The sequence below is a fragment of the Protopterus annectens genome, chromosome 1.part1 (assembly GCF_019279795.1).
Source record: "Protopterus annectens isolate FY-2018-M chromosome 1.part1, PAN1.0, whole genome shotgun sequence".
Taxonomy (NCBI): domain Eukaryota; kingdom Metazoa; phylum Chordata; order Ceratodontiformes; family Protopteridae; genus Protopterus; species Protopterus annectens.
The window spans coordinates 1,419,091,350-1,419,114,321 of NC_056726.1; the positions used below are offsets into that span (position 1 = coordinate 1,419,091,350).

The 22,972-nt window shown below is 40.8% G+C and overlaps 1 protein-coding gene across 2 annotated transcripts in view; it reads left to right on the top strand.

The window, feature by feature from the left end:
• Nucleotides 1-22,972, top strand: part of LOC122810777 (ervatamin-C-like) — a 404,836-nt gene that overhangs the window by 146,218 nt on the left and 235,646 nt on the right. The window lies entirely within an intron of this gene.

Sequence of the window (22,972 nt, forward strand, 5' to 3'; positions counted from 1 at the left end):
CCTGGCTAATTTGACAGTCCATGCTGCTCCTCAGTCTCTTGCCCCTCAATACTAGGTTGAGGATCAAAAAAAAAAAAAAGGTCCATTCAATTTGGCATTCCTTCCTAATGTCATTCAACCTCACAGGTCTATTCTCCAGGAGGATCTAGTATCTGTCAGTATGGGATAACATTGTCAAAAGACCATATTGTTTTGCCAAGGATGAGTTGCACCTGTCCTCCCTAGGCTTTTTGATATTGGCTAAAACTTTATCCACTACCTCAGAGACTTTTTTAGGCAATGCCAAAACCAGAAAACTACCAACAGTGAAAAAGTCTGCAAGCAATCTTAAGGTGTTACTGCTCAATGCTTGGAGCCTAAACAAAAACCTCCACAACCTTCAAGCCCTCCTCTCCCTGGAGAATGTAAACATCTGTACTGTAGATGAGACTTGCTCTGAAAGTGCAAGGCTACAAGGACTTCCACACATTTAGACCAACAGCAGCACAGATTGGGGTCAAAGGTGGAGGTCTTTCAATATGCATTATCAACAAATATACCTCCAGGTTGGTTAAACAGGATGATAACATGGAGGACATTCATGTGCAGGATCACCATAGATAAGGTCTCTCACCATATCATGACTAAATACAGGTCACCATATATACCCCAAGCATCTCACTACTCTTATCTAGACCTACTAGAGGTGCTTACCATCCAATCAAACACCCTATTCATGAGTGACTTTAGCTATCCCTGTATAGACTGGGAAATTTACACATCCTCAAACTCACAGGCACAATGCTTCCTAGACTTTATTAACACAAAAAAAAAAAACCTGGAACAGATTGATCCTTTTGTTGGAGAATGCACTAACATACTGGATGTGGTACTCACCAAACATTGGAGAGTGTCCCCACCATGTAATGTCCTCACTAGTGCGGCTGGATGACAAAGCTCTCTTATTTGAGGTAAAACAATTAACAGTGAGGAACTATTCAAAGGCAAACTATGTCTTATTAAGTGGTAATTTGTCAAAATTCAAGGCTCCCTCAAACCCAAGACCACAGCTAGCTATGCAGAATTATTCATAGTGTCACTATACAAACATGTGAAAGGCTGTATAGAGGCTGCCATATCTACAAGAAATAAACCCAAAACAAAAACTAAAAACAAACTGCACTTGTGGAATCCTAATCTATACAAGGTATATAATAAAAGAAGAAAACTCATGGAAAAGCAACTTCCTTAAAAACAAATGCTCTCTTAAACAAGAAACTAAGAGGTCTAACTACGTCCAAACAAGGTCAGCTATGAGGTCAAAACAGCCTTACAGGTTAAGGACATTCAGAAGGTCTTCTTCAGCTAGGGTAACAATCAACTGTGTGCTGAACTGGTGATGAATGGTACCACCTTCTATAAAAGTACGGGCTGATAAACTCACCTCAAACTTCATCTCCCACTCCACCACCAGTTCTAGGTAAAATCCCCTCCAACATACTTCCCCCAGTTATCAGCAGGAGCCAGGTGCTGGTAGCACTTTGCTAAAGCCAAGAACACTGCTTTCATGGATCTCAAAAATATAACCCAGTTGCCTCCACAACAGCCTAAAACATGACCTATCAGGACCACTTGATTCAGTCTTCAAATACAGCCTTGAAATAGACTGTGTTCCAAGTGAGTGGAGGACTGCAACAGTCCTTTCCCTCCACAAGGGCAGACTATCAAGTGTCCCAGGGAACTACAGACCCATCAGTCTAACAAGCCTAATATGCAAAGTCATGGATCATGGAAATGATAAACAAGGACATTGGCATCCTGCAGACACTTGACCCATCCCAGTTTGGCCTTGTTAAGGGAAGATCATGCCTGCTTAATTTGGTAGACTTCTTTGACAGGGTCACCAAGGCAATGGACGAAGGTAAAACAGTACATACTGCATATCTTGACCTAGCCAGGGTATTTGATAAAATGCCCTACTCAGAAATTCTTGACAAGCTCTCTGAGCTAGGTGTAAACCCCTACATAACTCACTGGTTTGCCAGTTGGATCACAAACAGGAACCAAACAGTCAGGATTGGGGGGACCACCTTCACCTGGTACCAGTTGAGTATGTCAGGGATCTGTGCTCAGCATGGTCCTTTTTTGACATCTTCTTCTTAAAAGTTAAGGCTAATGTTAAAGGCCTCTGGCTCACCAAGCTCACAGATGGCTGTAAATTGGGAGCTATTTTATAGTTTCCCCCAAGACACAAACATTGTGCAAGTGAGTTTAACGCAGACAAATGACTTGTGCCAAAGCCATGTCCTAAAGCTCAATACCAAAAAATGCATTATAATGCCCTATGGGAAACTGTTGTTAGAATTAAATTACTCCATTGATAAAACACACTTAAGATTTGACCCAGCAGCAAGGGATCTAGGAACATATGCAGACAGCAACTTGGCCTTTGACCAACATGTAGCTAACACAATAAGAAAATCTTTTTATGTCACCCAACTTATAGGAAAGGGTATGTGATTCAGGGCCAAGGAAGTTATAGTACCATTCTACTCAACCCTTATCAGACTTATAAGTGAATACAATGCCCCTTTTGGCATAAATCTTACCAGACAATTGCAACAGTTGGAATGTCCACAAAGGATTCACACCAGGAGAATTCAAAGCATGAATACCCTATCTCACACTGAACTAAAAGCTCTGTCTCTGCATTCAGTTTTTTGCGGGTTGCCGAGAGAGGCAATTTGCCTGGCTTACAGGGCTTCCTCAGACCCAGCCAAATGGATATGTGCGAATGCATGTAACAAACCGTACCATAAAAAGATCCAGGGATCTGAACTTCACTTGTGGCATAAACAGAACATGCTGGAGATATAGATATCTGTCCCAAACAATCCCCACACTATGGAATAGGCTCTCTATCCATGTAAAACAGAGATGTTCATTGTGTTTCATTGTTGCAGTCATTACACTTGGGTTATCCTGCTGGCAGGCTACCTGCAGTCGGCCTGAATTCCAAAGTCTTGGTCCAGCGTCGGTTGCTGTTGCCTCCTCCCTGATGTCAGTGCGCCAGGGGTATAAAAGATGCAGCTGACGCCATTTTCTTCAGTCTTTCTTGCCACGCAGTATTTTCGTGTTCGAATTTCAGATCTGAAGTCTTCATTTAAAGCTAAGTACCCCGTTGGGGAAACTTTTTTCTTGCTCCAGATCTTTGTCAGAAAAAGTTAATAATTGTATTTCTTGTGGGAAGCAAATACCTCATAAGGACTTCCATTCATATTGTATTCCTTGCGTAAGCCCTGATCACGACATTGCTAATTGTAGGTTTTGTGCTAGATTTAACTAAAGCACTATTAAGAGTCGGTATGATTTTGCATTTCATTACTTTGGCCGAAGATTTCATTACACGATGTCGTCGGATAGCCATCCGACTACCGCAATTCACAAGAAACGCAAGGAAAAGGAAAAGGACAGGCATCCGAGGTCCAAAACTGATGACGAGGCTTCTTCTAAGCCAGTCACCAGTTTGCCAGTTCTCAGTGAGGCACTTTTGCAGCCCCTGACACCCGCTACCTCAGAGCCGCAGGCCACTTCCGACTCCCACGTGGAACCGACTAGTCTACTGGAAACTCAAGGTATTGGACACTCGGAAAATATTCCCTCAGATGAGTCCGGAGCCGCTGAGCAGGCATCGGCTTCTGAGTGTGTTTTCAGGCCTACACAGTTATATGTAAAACCGACTTCAGCTTCAAAGGCAAAGACTAAAGCACCACTAAAGACAAAGAAACAAGTACAGCAATCTCATGGACAGGCCTCCATGCCTAAAAAACAGATGCTCAAAATGGCCGAAGACCTAATTACTTTGATCAGGGGTTCACATCCCCCTCCTGATAAGAGGCCTAGGTAAGAGACAGAATATGAATCTTCAGATCAGGTTTCCATTTCCTCTGACTCTTCTGAACAGGAATACTCTCTTCCTCCCTATGAGGATTCTGATGCTGAAGAATCTATCCCTTCTGCCTCTCCTCCTGAGGATTATTATTTTGGGGAAACCCTACATACCATGAGGGAGTACTTCCACTGGGAGAGCCAAGATTACTCAGAATCTAAGAAAAGGCTCAGAGACTTTCTTTTACTACCTCAGCACAGGCCTCTTGCTATTCCTCCTGTTTTAGACATTGTAGATGATGTATTTTCAGAGTCTGGCCTGTCTCCTGACTCTTTACCTCCAGCACCTGTCAAGCCAGACAGATACTACAGGGTTCCAGATTCACATACATTTCTTTATAAAAACCCTGCTGCTGACCCAGAAACAATATCTCAGGGTCCCAAAGGGGTCAAGGCTTCCACTGCAAAAAACCCTATCCCCTCTGATAGGGATTCAAGGGCACTGGACAGATGGGGGAAAAAGATTTACACTTCTGCTACCTTGGCTGTAAGGGCTTTAAATTGTCAGTTTTATATCCTTAAATATCAGCAATACTTACTGTCTCTGCTTAAACAGAAAATGTTGACAAATTCGGAATGTACAGAAAACAAAGAAATGCAGGATTTATTGCATGCAGCTGAACAAGTGGGAAAGCATACTTTGCAATGTGGTTTTCATTCTCGGGAGGCCTCCTGCAGGGCCGCTGTCATGGGTTCCATCATTAGGAGGCATGCTTGGTTAAAGGAACAGAATCTGCCTGATCATGTTAAAGCAAAATTATTAGATGCTCCATTACAGCATGATACTTTGTTTGGTGTTAAGGCAGAAGACGTGTTGAAGAAAATGGAGGACAAAGTAAAATCTATGCAGACAGTGAAGGATTTCTTACAGGTACAGCCATCCAGATTTAGCAGGAACTGGCCTACAAAGAATTGATCCTTTCCAGTGTCAGACAAGGCCACAAAGAGGCAGATACAGATGCCCCAGAGGCAGATCCCAGCCCAAAGGCTCATACAGGTCTAAACAATGGGGTGCTTCTACCTCCAAAAGCAGAGAAGACAAATCACATCCATACAAGAAACAGCCCCAATGACTTTCCTCTGCCAGCTCCAAGCACTTATCTTTTTTTTTCACAAAATTGGCACATGGTCATCCAGGGCAAATGGGTCTTGAATATAGTGTTACAGGGCTACAGGTTCCATTTTCACACCCTGCCAAAGGCAAAAGGTATGCCAAACCTGTCACACAATTAATGGGCAGAGGCAGAAAAAACAAGTTTCATCTCTCATGAACATGAGGGCCATTCAGCGAGTACCGCAGCAAGAGCAGGGACAAGGATTTTACTCAAGACTTTTCTTGGTACCCAGAAAGGACAATGCCTGGAGACCAATACTGGACCTGTCTATTCTAAACACTTTTCTGGACATTCCAAAATTCAAAATGCTGACTCTGCAGCAGCTTCTGCCCATGCTGGGCAAGAAGACTTGGCTTGTAACTTTGCACCTAAAAGAGGCATACCTGCATGCCCCAATCAGACAATCTTGCAGAAGATACCTCAGATTCATAACTGGCTCAATGCACTACCCATTCTCTGTACTGCCCTTTGGCTTATCTATTGCACCCAGGGTCTTCACAAAATGCCTGGCACCAGTAATTGCATTTTGCAGACAAAGGAGAATTCAAATCTATCCTTACTTGGACGACTGCCTTATTCAAGCAGAGAACAAGGACATTCTACTAAAGCACCTGGTATTTGTAAAAAGATTACTAATTTGCCTATGGCACACAGTAAACAAAAATAAATCAAAACTAGTACCCTCTCAAGAGATAATATTCCTGGGTGCAAGCTTAAATACAACTGCCCAGATGGTTTATCTCAGGCTAGACAAACAAAGGCAACTGACTTCTTACTTCAAAACATTGGCAACAAAGACCCAGTTATCTGCAAGAAAAATTTTGCAGGCTTTGGGCTTCATGGCATCCTGCATTCTGCTAATTCCATATGCAAGACTGCATATGAGGAAACTACAATGGTATCTAAAAAGTGTTTGGACTCAACATTGCCACAGCCTGGAAACATTAATTACCCTAATTCCCTGCCTGCAACAGGAGTTTCGATGGTGGGCACAGGCCTGTCACCACAACAAGGGACAGCCATTCACTTTACCCACAGCCAGGCAGACATTAACAACAGATGCATCAGATTATGCCTGGGGGGCCCACATGGCAGGAAAATGTATTCAGGGCACATGGTCTGCAAGCCAAATGCATCTTCATATCAATCAAAAAGAGATGCTAGCTGTTCAGAATGCCCTGACAGCCTTCAAGGATCTACTTCATCCAGGACAACTGCTGATAAAGATGGACAATACTACAGTCATGTGGTACATAAACAAGCAGGGATGCACACATTCCTATCCCCTCTGCAGACTAGCCATGACCTTGTGGGTCAGACTGGCTCTGCCAGCACTGGTACACAATCCTAAAGAGGTTGTCTCAAGGTCCAGCCTGGACATTACCTCAAATTCCTCACTTACTGACCCAGGAAAACAATCAGATCCTGCACAGCCAACACAGGACCCTAAATCTGGCAGCATGGCGGATAATGTAGCCATTCAGAACACGTCTCTCTCTAAAGACATGATGGATGTTATTCTGGAGGCCAGGAGGCCCAGTACCAGAAAATCTTATGCAGACAAATGGAAGAGATTCTGTGCTTGGAACCAGGCACAGGGAATTGACACGTTTGTACCAAACATTCCTCAGATTTTACAATTCCTAACTGAGATGCTGGACAAAGGCCTATCCTTTTCATCAAGTAAGATACATGCCTCTGCCATTTCAGCTCATTACAATACGGAACCACCTATTTTTTCTCATCCATTGCTAAGACAGTACCTCAGAGGGGCCAAAAACATAAGACCTCCAAGTAGAGCACACATATACCTGCATGGGACCTCAATTATGTCTTGGAAAAACTCACACTGCCTCCTTTTGAGCCAGCCAATACAGCTGAGATAAAATTCTTATCATGGAAAACAGCTCTGCTCCTAGCAATAACCACTGCAAGATGAGTCTCAGAGTTACAGGCACTCATGGCTGTGGAACCTTTTATCATTTTCCATCCAGACAGGGTTTCTCTGAGGACAAACCCAACATTTATGCCTAAGGTAGTGTCCAGTGTGGCCCTTAACCAAACCATTCATTTGTCTACCTTTTATCCAAACCCACAGAATAAGGGTGAGAGATTTCTACATTCTTTGGACATACACAGACAGCTACGCTTCTACTTGGACAGAACTAAAGCTTTCAGTAAGACTGAACAACTCTTAGTGGCGTATGCTGCAGGATCACAAAGAAAGGCTACCTCAAAGCAGAATTTTCAAAATGGATAGGTGACTGCATTCATTTCTGCTATTCTCAACATGGCAAATCAGTGCCTAAGGGCATTAGGCCACATTCAACCAGAGCAGCTGCCACTTCAGCAGCCTTCCTCAGAGGAGTACCAACCAAAGACATTTTAGAGGCTGCAACTTGGAGTTCAGTGCACTCTTTTACAAAGCACTACCACTTACCTCTCTACTCTAAATCCAGAGCAGGCTTTGCCACTGCAGTTCTGCAGGGCCTCATAGCCTCTCCTAATCCTATTTAGACCCAGCCACCCAACCTCAGCTTTGTGATTCTACCCAAGTGTAATGACTGCAACAGTGAAACATGATGAACATAGTACAGTTGTGTACCTACCATAAATGTAGATATTCGAGTGTATTCACTGTTGCAGTCCAGGTTACCCACCCACCATCCCCCTTTCTTTGCTGGGACTTATCTGTACTTCTCTATTCTATGCAACCTATATGGTGTATTTGCTTGTAGATGAAGGAAATGAGTCAAAGAAGAAAAAATCATGCTGCCAGGTAAAGCACTCTCCTTAAACGAATAAAGTCAAACACAGAAAGTACAGAGTGCACCATAGGCTAAATCACGATGTAAAACGATTCTCCAAAAATACCTCACTTGAATGATAAAACTCCAAAGTATGAAATAAAAAATCCACTTTATTAAAAACGAGGACAGCAGGAACTGGTGTAAGCGCTTTCGCGTTGACTCACAACGCTTCATCAGACATAAAAGCATGCTACAGAATAAGTCATTAAATATACAAAAATCACATGGTGTCAATTTAACTTAAAAGGGCAATAAAACAAGATTTTATTTGATGACTATATGTTAATGCTTGAGAGACCTAGCAGCTAAAAATGGCTTAATGGTGAGTCTGTCATTAAGCCCAAATCTATGTGCTTGAAGCTTTAAAATCCATTTGCGTTCTCTTTCCTCCACTCTGTTTTGTAAGTTACCTAATCTTCCATCTGTGTGAACTAATTCTAAAACCAAAAACTTGAAGGAGTGTGTGTTGCCAGACTCAATGATATGTTTGGCCAATGCATTGAGAGTATTGCCTTTGGTGATGGCATAGATGTGCTCCCTTATTCGTTCACGCAACGATCTAGTGGTCATCCCTACATAAAAGTTGTGACAAGACTGGCAGTCAGCTAAGTAAACCAAATTAATAGACTAACAAGTTGCATAATGGTTGAAAAAGTAAGATCTGTGAGTAATGGGATGACTGTATGTGTGGGTATGGGAACCAGCAATATGTCTGCTTTTTAGCTGCTAGGTCTCTCAAGCATTAACATATAGTCATCAAATAAAATCTTGTTTTATTGCCCTTTTAAGTTAAATTGACACCATGTGATTTTTGTATATTTAATGACTTATTCTGTAGCATGCTTTTATGTCTGATGAAGCGTTGTGAGTCAACGTGAAAGCGCTTACACCAGTTCCTGCTGTCCTCGTTTTTAATAAAGTGGATTTTTTATTTCATACTTTGGAGTTTTATCATTCAAGTGAGGTATTTTTGGAGAATCGTTTTACATCGTGATTTAGCCTATGGTGCACTCTGTACTTTCTGTGTTTGACTTTATTCATTTAAGGAGAGTGCTTTACCTGGCAGCGTGATTTTTTCTTCTTTGACTTTTTACCGTTTTATCCGCAACTGCCAGGACATGGCTGCTGTACCTGTTGAACCAGCGTTGAATCTTAAGAACAATGGTTTGTTTAATTTGAATGGACTTGTTGACTTTGAGGTCAACCCATTACTCAAACTGACTGCAACTGACTTCAGTGCTGAAGGAGACACAGCGCACAACTTTAAGAGCAATGTGCAAATTACAATGGCCACCAGGAACCTCGAGAATAAACTGCATAAGCTCCGGAACACACAATGGCAGAAACTACACATGGAAGCCTGCCTTAAATTCAGGTTAGTTCCGAGGGGGCTGAGAATTTTGAAGATGCCAACCTTCGGTAACTCTAGCCCTGAATTACTAGCAAAGTGGCAAAGATCTAACATAGAAACTAGCTTCCTATATATACACATTCTCATTGAACATTATGATTCTCTCATTAGTGAACTGAAGAAAGAAATCGCATCAATTTACAACGATCTAATTGAGTTATTAAGCATTGAACATCTTGACACCTTATTCAATGATCTTAAACATATGATCTCATCTCTAGACATCAAATGCCTAAGGGACAAAAAACGCAAATTACAGAGGGATTTTGTTGATTTCAGCAAATCCCAGGTTTTTTCTTGGCCGAAAGATCATATACAAATGAGGGTTGAGAAACCTACTGCTAGATTGGATAATCTATCCGCTTCTTCCATGCAAACTGAGCAACCACGCCGTTTGGCCACCCCCACTTCCTTGACGTCATCAGAGGAGGTCACCATCGTGGAACCAGCTACAATCATAGAGTCGGCGATGCATGAACAGTTGTTAGATCAACGTCCTAAAACTATCATCGTAGAAGCACAGATACACAACGTTTCTGATTCAGAGCACGTTCCCCATCCGGACATAACCAGTCCGGTTACTACTAGGAAACAAGACACACGCGCCAAACAACTTTCCATCGACTCGTTCGTTATTCAACCAGAGAACGAGTTATTTGGCTTAGGCGAGGGTTTGCCTTCTTTTCCCTTGCCTTACAAACCTCAGGAGAGGAGGACGTGGTCGCCACACACAAGGGCGAACAAAAGGAAGAATACAGAAGATATCACGCCATCTGTAAAGAAGGTATGGCGAACGAAAATTTGAATGACCCTATTGGTTTAGAAAATTCAGCTGCCTCTGAACACTTAGTTGTTAACATCTCTAACTATTGTTTGAATGCATTTGAGACCTCAGTCCTTAACAAGGGACTTGGTTTTATTCCCTCAAGCTGCAATGATGTGACGGACATTGTTATTGATGTAAAGTTATTTACTAGAAATTTAGCTTTGAAGTTGCTATATGGTGAAGGTAATGAACAATCTACTAACAGTTTTAGACCTTTTAGAAAACCTTCCTTATTTATACCCCAACAGCACCCATTACTAGAAGCGTTCGAACAGGCAGTCAAGAAAGATTTGTTTGACTTATACAATGACTTGAGTGTTAAACCACAGTTTTATAATTTAACATCCAATGAGAGACAGGCTCTCAATAGTTTAAGACAGAATGACACTATTGCTATTAGGCAAGCGGATAAAGGGGGAGCTGTTGTCATAATGGACAGCTCCAAATATGATGATAAAATGCATTTTATGCTTGCTGACAATGAAACATATTTACCCATTCCTAGTTACAGATTAAATGCTTTGATTAGGGATGTGCATGCCATGCTTTATGATCTATTACTATCTGATGTTATTGACAATGATCTATATTCCTATTTTTTGGTAGAGAAGCCTTTAATACCATCATTTAGGGGGCTCCCAAAAATACACAAGGATCCCTTTGACCCGCCTTTGCATCCTATTGTTTCTAGCCGGGGCTGGCTAACAGAACCCCTTTCGATTTACCTTGATAAGATGTTGAAACCCATAGTTTCAAAGGTCAGCTATATCTTAAAGGACACTAATAATTTTATCAACAATCTAGCAATTTTTAACAATACATTTCCATCTTTTGAAAATGTTTTATTGGTTACATTGGATGTTAGATCTTTATTTACCTCCATTCCAAATGACCAAGGTATGGAGTATGTCAGAGCTCTTTTGATACGTAATCAATTGGCTTCACACACAGTTAATAGGTATATGTCCCTCCTGGAGATTGTCCTAGAGAACAATGTATTATGTTATCAAAATGAATACTTTTTACAAACTAAGGGTGTAGCAATGGGCACACCATGTGCCAACGCCTACGCTAACTTGGTGTTGGCACAATGGGAACATAATTTTGTATTCATTGATGATTCTGATTTTTCTAGCCACTTGAAGTTCTATAATAGATTTGTGGATGACGTGTTCCTCATATGGGCAGGAACACTTCCCCAACTTTTGTGTTTTGTTGAATATCTAAATAAATCCACAGATTTTCTTGGATTTGATTGCAACCACTCCACAGTTCAAATAGATTTTCTAGACATCAAAGTCATCATGGGTAAACATGGTTTTGACACTGAGCTGTTCAGAAAGAGCTGTTGGAAAAACAATCTGTTACATCGAGGGAGTATGCACCCTCAACATATTTATAACAATATTGTCAGGAACCAAACCAATAGGGTTTCTAGGCTGACGTCAACAGAAACTGCCTATGAACAGCATAAGACTCTTTTGGCTAGAAATTTCATCTCCAGGGGATACAACAAGAGATTAGTTGACAAGGTTATTTCCGAAGGGGATTCCAAAAGGACCAAAGAGGGTGCTCCACTCATAACTAGACCTGATATTCATACGAGTCACCAGCCCCCGACACAAGCTCCTCACAACAGAATTGTCATACCATATACCAATAGGAATGATCATGTTCTCAAGATTCTCAATAAACATTGCCATCTACTGACCATAGATGAAGGCATTAAGTCTCTCATTGACACTCAACCCAGAGTAGCTTATAAGAACATGCTTTCTCTGAACCAACTTCTATGTTATGATAGAACTCGTCAACACACACAACAGTTCACTCATAAGACAGGCACTTTTGCCTGTCAATCCTGCAATCAATGCAGACATATTGCTGGTTCCCATACCCACACATACAGTCATCCCATTACTCACAGATCTTACTTTTTCAACCATTATGCAACTTGTAAGTCTATTAATTTGGTTTACTTAGCTGACTGCCAGTCTTGTCACAACTTTTATGTAGGGATGACCACTAGATCGTTGCGTGAACGAATAAGGGAGCACATCTATGCCATCACCAAAGGCAATACTCTCAATGCATTGGCCAAACATATCATTGAGTCTGGCAACACACACGCCTTCAAGTTTTTGGTTTTAGAATTAGTTCACACAGATGGAAGATTAGGTAACTTACAAAACAGAGTGGAGGAAAGAGAAAGCAAATGGATTTTAAAGCTTCAAGCACATAGATTTGGGCTTAATGACAGACTCACCATTAAGCCATTTTTAGCTGCTAGGTCTCTCAAGCATTAACATATAGTCATCAAATAAAATCTTGTTTTATTGCCCTTTTAAGTTAAATTGACACCATGTGATTTTTGTATATTTAATGACTTATTCTGTAGCATGCTTTTATGTCTGATGAAGCGTTGTGAGTCAACGCGAAAGCGCTTACACCAGTTCCTGCTGTCCTCGTTTTTAATAAAGTGGATTTTTTATTTCATACTTTGGAGTTTTATCATTCAAGTGAGGTATTTTTGGAGAATCGTTTTACATCGTGATTTAGCCTATGGTGCACTCTGTACTTTCTGTGTTTGACTTAGATGAAGGAAATGTTTACTTTAGTGCATGCATACTTATTGGCATAATTATTAGCCTACCCTTTTTGGGGCACCTGACATCTGGGGCAAGAAAAACTGAAGAAAATGGCGTCGGCTACATCTTTTATACCCCTGGCACACTGACGTCAGGGAGGAGGTGACAGCAACCAACGCCGGTCCAAGACTTTGGAATTCAGACCAACTGCGGGTAGCCTGCCAGCAGGATAACCCAAGTGTAATGACTGCAACAGTGAATACACTCGAACATCTACATTTATGGTAGGTACACAACTGTACTTTCTTTCTTGACCATATTCAAATGAAACCTTTACAAACTGGATGGGAAATCGTAAACTTACCTCTGGTCTAGCCCCTATGTCATTTATGGACAGAGGCTGTCAATAAGAAAAGTATTATCCTAACCCTCCCTACAACTCCTTAGCTAACTGCCTACTGACATGCCTTCCCCGTATGATACTTGGAAACCAAATGGTCTGGGGTGCATGGCTAGGCTTGTAAGGCCCCTGGTGATTGTTAGCCTAGTAACATCCTATGAATCTATAAACTTATATGTCTATGGTACTCCGTTCTTCTCTCCTAAAGAGGAATGATGTGTTCCGATATCCTCATGCTGTTAGTAAGTGCAAAAAAAAAAAAAATTACGGGGTTACTAAAGGGGGTGTTTACACTGCTAACTGCCTGATGGACCCCACTTTCTATATAGGAAAGACTGAAAAACTGGTACGTTCTAGAACTTACCAGCACAATTATGTTATTAGGGTGGAGAATATGAACAATGAACTGTTACAACTCTTACCACATTTTTCGGCCACCAAACCGGGACCGAAACACTAAAGGTGGAGGAGTGTCCGTATTCACCAAGGATATTCAGAATACCAGGCTAGTTGCCCAATACAATATGTCTGAAATTCTCCAGGTGCAACTAACACTAGGTAAGACTGCAATCTAAATTGTAGCTTGCTACAGGTCCCCCACCATGCCCCAAGATTCTCACTATACCTTTCTAAACATACTGGAAAATATTAAGATACAGCCAAACACCCTAATACTGTGTGATTTCAACTACCCTGCCATTAACTGGAAAAACTACTCATGTACCAACACCTTTGTCCAACGGTTCTTGGAATTCATAAATTCCAATGCCCTGGATCAACTAATCCTTAGTCCCACCAGGGGCTCCAATATCCTAGACCTGGTCATTATCAACATGGGAAATCGATGCTCCACACCTGTGCTCACCCCCTCGTTGGTCAGGTATGACCATAAGCTAATCACCCTTGACATCCACATCCCAACCCCACCCCCCATTAAGGAAACCTCCGTAAAAAACTTTTCCAAAGCCAATTTCATGCTACTCAAGTCAGAAGTGATAAACTTCATGACTCCCATGCAGATGGGAACTGAAAGTTCAACTGCTGAAACCTACATTAAGGCACTGTATGAGCACATCTACTTGTGCATGAATCGTGCCACCCCCAATAGAACCAAGACACTCTCCTCCAAAAAAGGAAGCCAATCTGGTGGTCCCTTGCCATAAACAAACTTTACAACAAAATGAAGAAACTGTTGCAGAAAAGAGGAAAATCCCAGGATGCAAAAAACTCCCTTACCAGCCTCAGTAAAAAGCTAAGATCCCTCATAAAATTCTCCAAAGCTAGTTACAAAAATAAAATTACCAAAGATTCCAAAGACAACCGCAAGGCATTCTATAGCTAAGTCAAGAATCTAAATGGCAATGCTCATATCTGCTCTGAGCTACAACAGAATGGCATTAAATATACTGATCTCAAAGGTATTGCTAATATCCTGGCAGATTGATTCAGTGCAAATGTCACCCCCCTTTCACCCCCTAAAGGGCCCATCTCAATACTGAAAGATTGCCAAATTCCGGTAATAATGGCCACATAGATAAAATATGTACTATCCAAAGCTAAGAATACAGCATCCATGGGACCAGATGACATCCCAGGCTGTGTACTACATGAACTACGAAATGAACTGGCACCTCACCTAAGTGCCATGTTTAATCATAGCCTCACATCAGGCTTCGTGCCCACTGAGTGGTGCACAGCTACAATTATCCCACTCCACAAGGGGGGGATTCACCTTGGATCCCAGGAACTACCACCCCATCAGTCTGATGAGCCTGATCTGCAAGGCCATGGAACGTATTATCATGGAACTTATATACAAAGACATTGGCAACCTTCAAACACTGGACACCACACAGTTTGGGTTCGTGAAGAGCCGATCTTGTCTTCTGAACCTGATTGACTTCTTCAAATCAGTCTCCAGAGCCGTGGGCAAAGGTTAGGTGGTTCACACAGCCTATCTGGATCTCGCCAAGACTTTCAACACCATCCTCCTCTCTGGAATCATAGATAAACTTACTAAGCTGGGTATTAATCCCTACGTCGCTCGATGGGTTGCCCACTGGCTTACTGACAGAACCCACACTGTAAAAGTAGCCGAGTCCAAATCCAGCTCCAGACAAGTGGAGTACCTCAGGGTTCAGTCCTGGGATCGCTCTTGTTTGGCATCTACTTCTCTGAAGTACAGGCCAATACTAAAGGATTCTGGCCAACAAAGTTTGCAGATAACTGCAAACTGGGGGCCATTACTGAATCCCCAAATGATGTGGATATTCTACAAAAGGACCTTACAGAAACAGATGCTTAGTGCCAGAGCTATGGGCTCAAGCTCATTGCCAAGAAATGTATAGTTATCCCCTTTGGGGAAAAAACATGTACCCGTGAATTACCACATAGGTGTTAGTACACTAAACACCGAAAATGTGATAAGAGACTTAGGGACACAGGTAGACAGTGGTCTCACCTTTGATAACCACATCACCACAACAGTCAGGTAATGCTTCTATGTGGCACACCTTATCACTAAGGGCTTTTCATCCAGGAAAAAAAGGAGGTCGTTGTCCCACTGTACTCATCCCTCATTAGACCCATTATGGAATATTACGCCCCATTTAGTATGCACCTCTCAAGACATCTGCGACAACTGGAAAGGCCACAGAAATACCTCACCGGTCTAAAGCAGATGCCCTATGCTGACCATCTAAAACAACTACACCTATACTCTATTGCATATCATCTACTCAGAGGCGATCTCTGCTTAACATACAAGACCATGTCAAACCCAGAGCTGTTGAACATGCTACACTTAAAGAAATCCCAATCCCTCAGAGACGCATGCTCCAGGGATCTAAACCTTGTCATCACAATGAACAAACATGCTGGAGAGATAGGTTCCTGACACAGAGACTCTGCAGACTCTGGAATAGACTGCCCATACTTTTCAAGCAGAGCGCCTCTTTGGCCATCTTCAAAAGGAACTTGATGATTGGATGGGAGATAGGAAATTCACCTTGGGGATCACGTCAGTTGCCCTGCTAGACAGGGGTGCAGGGAAGTAAATACTGTGGGAAGAAATAGCCAGGGAATTGTTATGACTAGGCTTGTATAGGCCTTAGGGCCGATAGCCTAGTACCAACCTATAAACCTATGAACCTATAAAAGCACATACAAACCATGCACCGATTATAGCATGCTGAAGTGCAACTGAGGCTTGATTAGTAGTCATACATGTTTGTGAGCTAAGTGCAGCTCACCTCAGGCCTCCATTTTAGGTTTTGCTGGGCTCAGCACTTTAGTAACAGTCCATGAAAAGCACAAATGGACTAAAGCAATTTACAAATAACAGGGATAATCACAAATAATAAGGAAAAGGCAGTTATCATTGTCATTCCACTGTGACCCCTCAAGAGTAGTCTATATTCACTGATAAGATAGTCTGATGGATTGTAAGTAACAAGTTTTGAATTGTGTAAGGTGCCATTTTCAGTGCCATTATATGTGTAAAGTTGCATACTGATGACAATGGTCACTATCACCGGGTGAAACACAGGTGCAGACTAAGGGACAGCTGATGCAATTAATTAATGAAATCCCCAACATATTTCATATCCTACTGGCTACTATATTCTCATAGCAAACACATACAGACATATGCATTACAGTTCAGTCATAGTCATTTATTTATCCTTTGATAACCGGTTTAGTATCACTGTTTATTTATTGACATCTCATTACTGGGAAAGTCCTACTGGGCAGGACCCCATTTTCCCCAGAGGGTCAGGAAGAACAGGTTGAAAGTATTACAAGTCATTTTTAGAACAATAATTGTGCTGTCTTTAAACATAATACAAAACATCTACAGTTTAAATAATTATGAAAATTAGACATGCTATGAAAACATTGGTTAGGAATAGATTCAAGTTATATGACGACAATATTTAGAGAAATTGTAACCAGCTTATAGAGAAGTTAAAGGTAAGTTAGTATAATACAAGCAGGAACTGCAATATGAACTGAAAGAAAAGCAGGCTTGTGATATATTTAGAGAGTATGTCAGGAGAAAGAAATTGAAAGAAATTAAGAAGTGAGTGAAGAGTGGAGAGTAATGATGTAATGTATGAACAGTTACTTCTTCACATTTAGGGATATAGTTTATCCTGGTGATGAGCAAGAACAGAGGCAGCTGTAGGCTAGGAAGTCTATCAGAATGGTTTTGAAGGATAGGAGGGAGGGTACTGACTCGATGGGTAACGGTAAGGAGTTCTAGGCCTTACCAATGTGGTGTGAGTATGGACAATCCCCAGCAGATTTGATAGATTTGTGGACAGACAGGAGTTTTTGGTCATTGGTTCATAATGACTGATGAGGAACATTGTTATCTAGAATGTTATTTAGTGCTGGACATGTAGATGGATTCTGGATAATTTTATATGTGGTAATAAGCTGTGTAAATGTTAGTTGATGAGGTAGTTCTAGCCAATTTAGGCTTTTTAGTGCTATACAGTGGTGGATTCTGAGAGGTGTATGTGCTGCAAATTTATCAGCTTTGTTATAGCATTGTTCAGGTTTTGACTCTTGTGATGCCTGGAGGCTAGTAAGCATGGGAGCACCATAAAGAAGTGTGGGGAGGAGATAAGTAGTGGCAAGGGTAATTTTAGTTGCACTGGTGAGAACATTTTTGGCTGTTTGAAGCATCCCTAGTTTTTGGTGATTTTTTTCTTATGAAATATTTTATATGCAGGTTGAATTTAAGATTATCATCCACTATCATCTGTAATAATTTGCTTTGAGAAGTGAATTCAATACTTGCGTTATTAAGAGAACGGAACTTAAATTTTGTTTTTTTCATGAGAGAGTGATTTGAGGAAAAAAGTAGTATTTTTTTGAGGGGTGTTGAGTATGAATTGTGAGTTACAAAGCTATGCTGCAGTGGTTGTTAAAGCTTTCTGAGTATTTTTTTTTGAGGTGTGCCATTTTGTCAGAAATGCAAATAAGTGTAGAGTCATCTGCATACTGTAATATGGAGGCCTGTTAGAAGTAGTGGAGAAATGTGGATATTACCATTTGTGTATTTTTGCAATGCAATGTAATGCCATGCATAGTTCACATTTCTTGGAAGCATCATACAAGGATGGCAGATGTCACTTTGTCACTTTTGTCACAATATGTGATTGCAGGTGACACTATGATGCAACAGCAGGGAACTGGACACGGGAGTAAAGCATATTCTTATGGATGCTCTGAGTTCATATGGAAAACATCTTTTTGGAAAAGAGAGGCAAAACATGCAGCAAGAGCTAAGTTATGGAGTCAAGCATTGGTTGACATTAGTGCTGTAAAGTGAAGGAACAGCATCCTAGCACAGTGCAGGTAAAGATGCAATAATATGGTGGGACATGCCAGGACAAAAGTTAGGCAGAATGCAGATGCCCGTAGCAACACTGGTGGTAGTGCCTCTGCACTCTGACCTTTATCATCGGTTGAGGAGTACCTTATCTCTATAAAGAGTGATGACTTTGATGAAGATGAGGATTATGCAGAAAATATCTGAGGTGGTGTTGGCACTAGTACCTTCAGACTCCTACAAAAACAATGATTGGGCAGTGTGGAATGTTAGAAGGTAGTCCATTTAACTAAATTATGCTGACATTTATTTGGCATGACTCGTGTGTATATATCACACTTACATGGTTCATAACCAGGTATACCATCAATGTCAAATGCAGGAGAAAATCTACAGACAATGCATGCTAATTGTTTTTGATCTTACCTATACATACAAATAATCCCACCTGTTACAGATCATATTAAGCCTGTTCACATAAGTCTTTACAAGATTAGCACCAGAACCAAACTCATCCCGTGCCTTACCACAACAGGCTGATACTAACAGTAAGATGGTTGCTGATGATGATGCCACAACTCCTTTTCATGATGCAGCCTGAGGACTGTGGTGCACAGTTGCAAAATGCACTGTTAGGTCCCCCTATATCACAGTATAGGTTCACACAGTGAACAAAATGACTGCATGTTATTACAGTGTGGTAGGGGGCACCATGCTGCTCAACACTAGTTTCTTGTACAGAGCCTGAACCACCCCCCCCATGACTACCCTTTCAGAAGTAGCATTACATACTGCTACCCCAGTACATAGAGGTGGCCTGAGAAGGCACATGTCACAGTTAGTTCCTGAAACATGCAAGGCCTTGGATCCCAGGCATCAGACACACAGTGACATAGTTCAAGCCCAGGCTAACTTTTCCATCGACCCTGTAATCCACAGAGATTCTTGCTTTTGCTGCCAAGTCAGCAATTTCACTAGTGGCAATACTACATGGTATGCATGATAAATGTCACCAGTACATGGGAATAGCTGAGGCAAGGAACAATTGCATGATGATTCTCATGCACAATATGGCTGCATACATAGCATCTATATCAGCCTCCTTGTGCACACTTCCAAAGGCTAAACAGATGCTCATCAGAAACATAGGTGGATGTGGCTGGGGTTTTTATTTATATATAGTGGATAACTAGGCCAGAAGGCATTCAAGTAGATTCCCCAAAGAAGAAAGCAGACAGGTCTTGTCAGACTTCCATATCATATGGAAGAACATCTTAGATAAGCTCTAGATCACATAGTAGAGCTAGGCCAATGTCAAGAGGTTCTCATGCATACAATAAATCACACAATCAAAGCAGTAGGAGAGTCTTACTGAAGGGCACACCCAGATTCATTTAGGCAATGGAAACAGGCCTTCAGCAGGCCAGACCCTTGTTCAGTGACTATCCATGTCTGGGACAGGGCACTGTTAATAAGTAGCTTATGTCACCAGGAGAACAAAACAGAGAGGGGACACATAACTGCTTTACAGTTACTAACTAGGTGACCATGAGGAATCCTACCATGCAGGATGAGGTGACAGAGTGAATGTATCTGCCAAATATGGGAATCATGAACACATCCAGGTTGCTTGGGCTAACACATGATGCACCCCCATGTATCACACATGACTTGGAAGCTGGCTGAATGTTAGCACTTCCTATTCTAGTACTGCTCTGCCATAGTCCAGATGGTACTCTAATGAGAATATCTGTGCGATCTAATGTACCAATCACCTTGGGAAAGTATGCCTGCACTAGATTGGCCCCCAGGTGACACTAGGAAATAGATGTACTAATCAACATGTAACAAGAGTATGTTGAGAAACTGCTGAAGTATCATTAAGGCAGAAGCCTGACAGATACCCAATGTCTCCCCAGTTTTGTTGTTGTAAGGTCCTAGTGGGAGTTATAGTTAGACCTATGCATACTTTGGTATGTAAAGGTACAGGATGGTCAAATATTCCAACCATTCCTCATCTGTGAGCCATACAAACTCACCTATGTCCATACTATATCACTGTCCGGGATTTTTAGGTCAGCTAAGTTTAGGCAAATCAGCCTTTGCCTGTATCTTCGTTTTTTTTTTTTTCAAAATCTCTTTATTTGAATTTTCAGATATTAACAGCAATACATCCAATCAAACACACACAACAAACAGTACATACAAAAAGGAAACATTCAAAAAAACTAATAACACAAGAAATATATATACACTTTATACACTAGAAGTCACTACATCATAAAATGGAGTATAAAAGGTTTTTAACATCACTTAAGAAAGTGAGGGATAGTATAAGGGACATATTTTATGAAGAAGATAAATATAGAAATTCAACCACTTATTATATAATGTAATTAGGGAATACAATTAGATATATAAAGAGGAAAAAGGGAAAGAAGAGAAAAAAAAAAAAACTAAAAACTGGTTATAATGCATAATATAAATGTTATAATATATATGTCATGTGGAAATGTAACAAGGTACACAACCTATGGTACTCTTTAAGAGCTAGGTTAGAGAAGATGGGATATGAAAAATCAACCCTGCCATGGGAGACAGCTATATTGCACATTAACACGACTCAACTTCCAAAAATAAAAAACATGTCCTTATCCCGATGTGTGCCCTTATTAAATTTTAAATCACTAAAAATTGGAATGTCACATCTCCAATTACATGGGAAGGCTTTAGCAACCTTGCTATTAAATATATCTCGTCTCGCAAACTAGTTTATACAAAAACAAAAAAGAAACACTATTATCAGAAATATTGGGGTTACTTACTAGATGTAATTCTTAACAAAGAAATATAGTCTTTGCCTGTATCTCCTACTTCTTGGTTGGCAAGGGTCACTAGGTGCACCTGATTTTGGCTGGGCCAAAACAAGCACCTCAGAATAGGAAATAGCTAAGCTGGCAGCAGAAGCAAGCATCTCTGTGGATTGCAAAATAGATGGAAAAAGGCATGACTTTGCTTTTCATATCCTTTCTTAGCATGGTGCAGATGCACATTGAAAAGTGAGAAGAGCTCCTAATTTACATAGATAGGTACTAGGCTAGCTGCACTTTTGGGCCATTTTAAGCCTAGCCAATTTCCTTTAGTGAGAATCAAACATATACCTTGTGTTTTTGAAGAAAATACCTTAAAATGTATGCCAATCCCCAACTCTCTTGAGGTACACACATATCTTTTTCACATATTCCTCATTTACATCTCATTTTTTTCCTTTATCTTTATACTACTATTTCAGATTGATTCAGATAACTGCACCTTAGTGCAACTGGTGACAGTGATTATCACCTTAGCTGCTCTCAGGCACAGCCATTACAACATCCTGTTACACCTGAGCACATCTATGAATAACAACTTTGTTATACCTAAAAAGATGTTATCTCCTGACTTTGACACTTAGGTTGCTGTTTAAGTATTTTCTGGGGCAGGATTTAGTTACTCTGATATTACATTATGACATGATTTTTGAGCCTTGTCACTCTTATATTTGCTTTCTTTATCTTAAAATTTTGCTGGCATAATCTATTTAGTGGTTGCATTCATCTCTGGTGTATGACCCCATAAAATAGAACAAAGGTTACTCAGATCTATCTTATTCAAACAGTAAGATTAAGGCTGGCAAGACTTGGGCAACTTGGCAACTTTCCCTGGCTGTAACTCCTCCTCTTCACTTATAATGCTCTGCATTCATTTGCTGCTCACATACCTCACAGTAGAGAAATGGTCCTATGCTTTTCAATTATTTGCTTGTTTAAAATGTATTCCATGTATGCTGTTTTCTATTTTCTTGCTGCACAGTTATTTATTTCTTTCTCTTTGTTTCTTTTTTCAGGTTAGACTAAACTTTTACTGTTATTTTTTTTTGAAAACATTTACTGTTATTTGAAAGCTCTTTTTGATCTTTTCCTATTAGCTTTGATTGTTTTTACCACACCTGTTCATTTCATCATGACGTTTCATTATTTCTGTGTGTGTGCTTGAATTATTTTTTATATGTGTGTGTGTGTGTGTGTGTGTGTGTGTGTGTGTGTGTGTGTGTGTGTGTGTGTGTGTGTGTGTATATATATATATATATATATATATATATATATATATATATATATATATTCTCCACTAAGCCCCTCTCTACTCCTGCACCAATCTGCTCTCTTATATAGCTGACTCTCAGTTGACTGTAAGTATGTTGTTGTTGCTTTTTCGGCTTTTCCCGGTTAGGGGTCACCACAGCTGAACTCCGGTCTGCTAATGATTGGCAGTTGATTTTTACGTGCCGAGTTGCCAGCCCTGATGCACAACCTTCAACGAAGGTATGCCCATTCATGCATGTCTCCACACAGAAGACGCTCTAGCTGAGAATCGAACGGGTCAACGTCTTGCTGTGAGGCGACAATGCTACTAACATATTTACAGTATTTACATACTTACAGTTGACTGTAAGTATGTAAATACTGTAAATATGTTAGTACCTAAGCAAAAAAAAAAAATGTTATTTGCACTGTT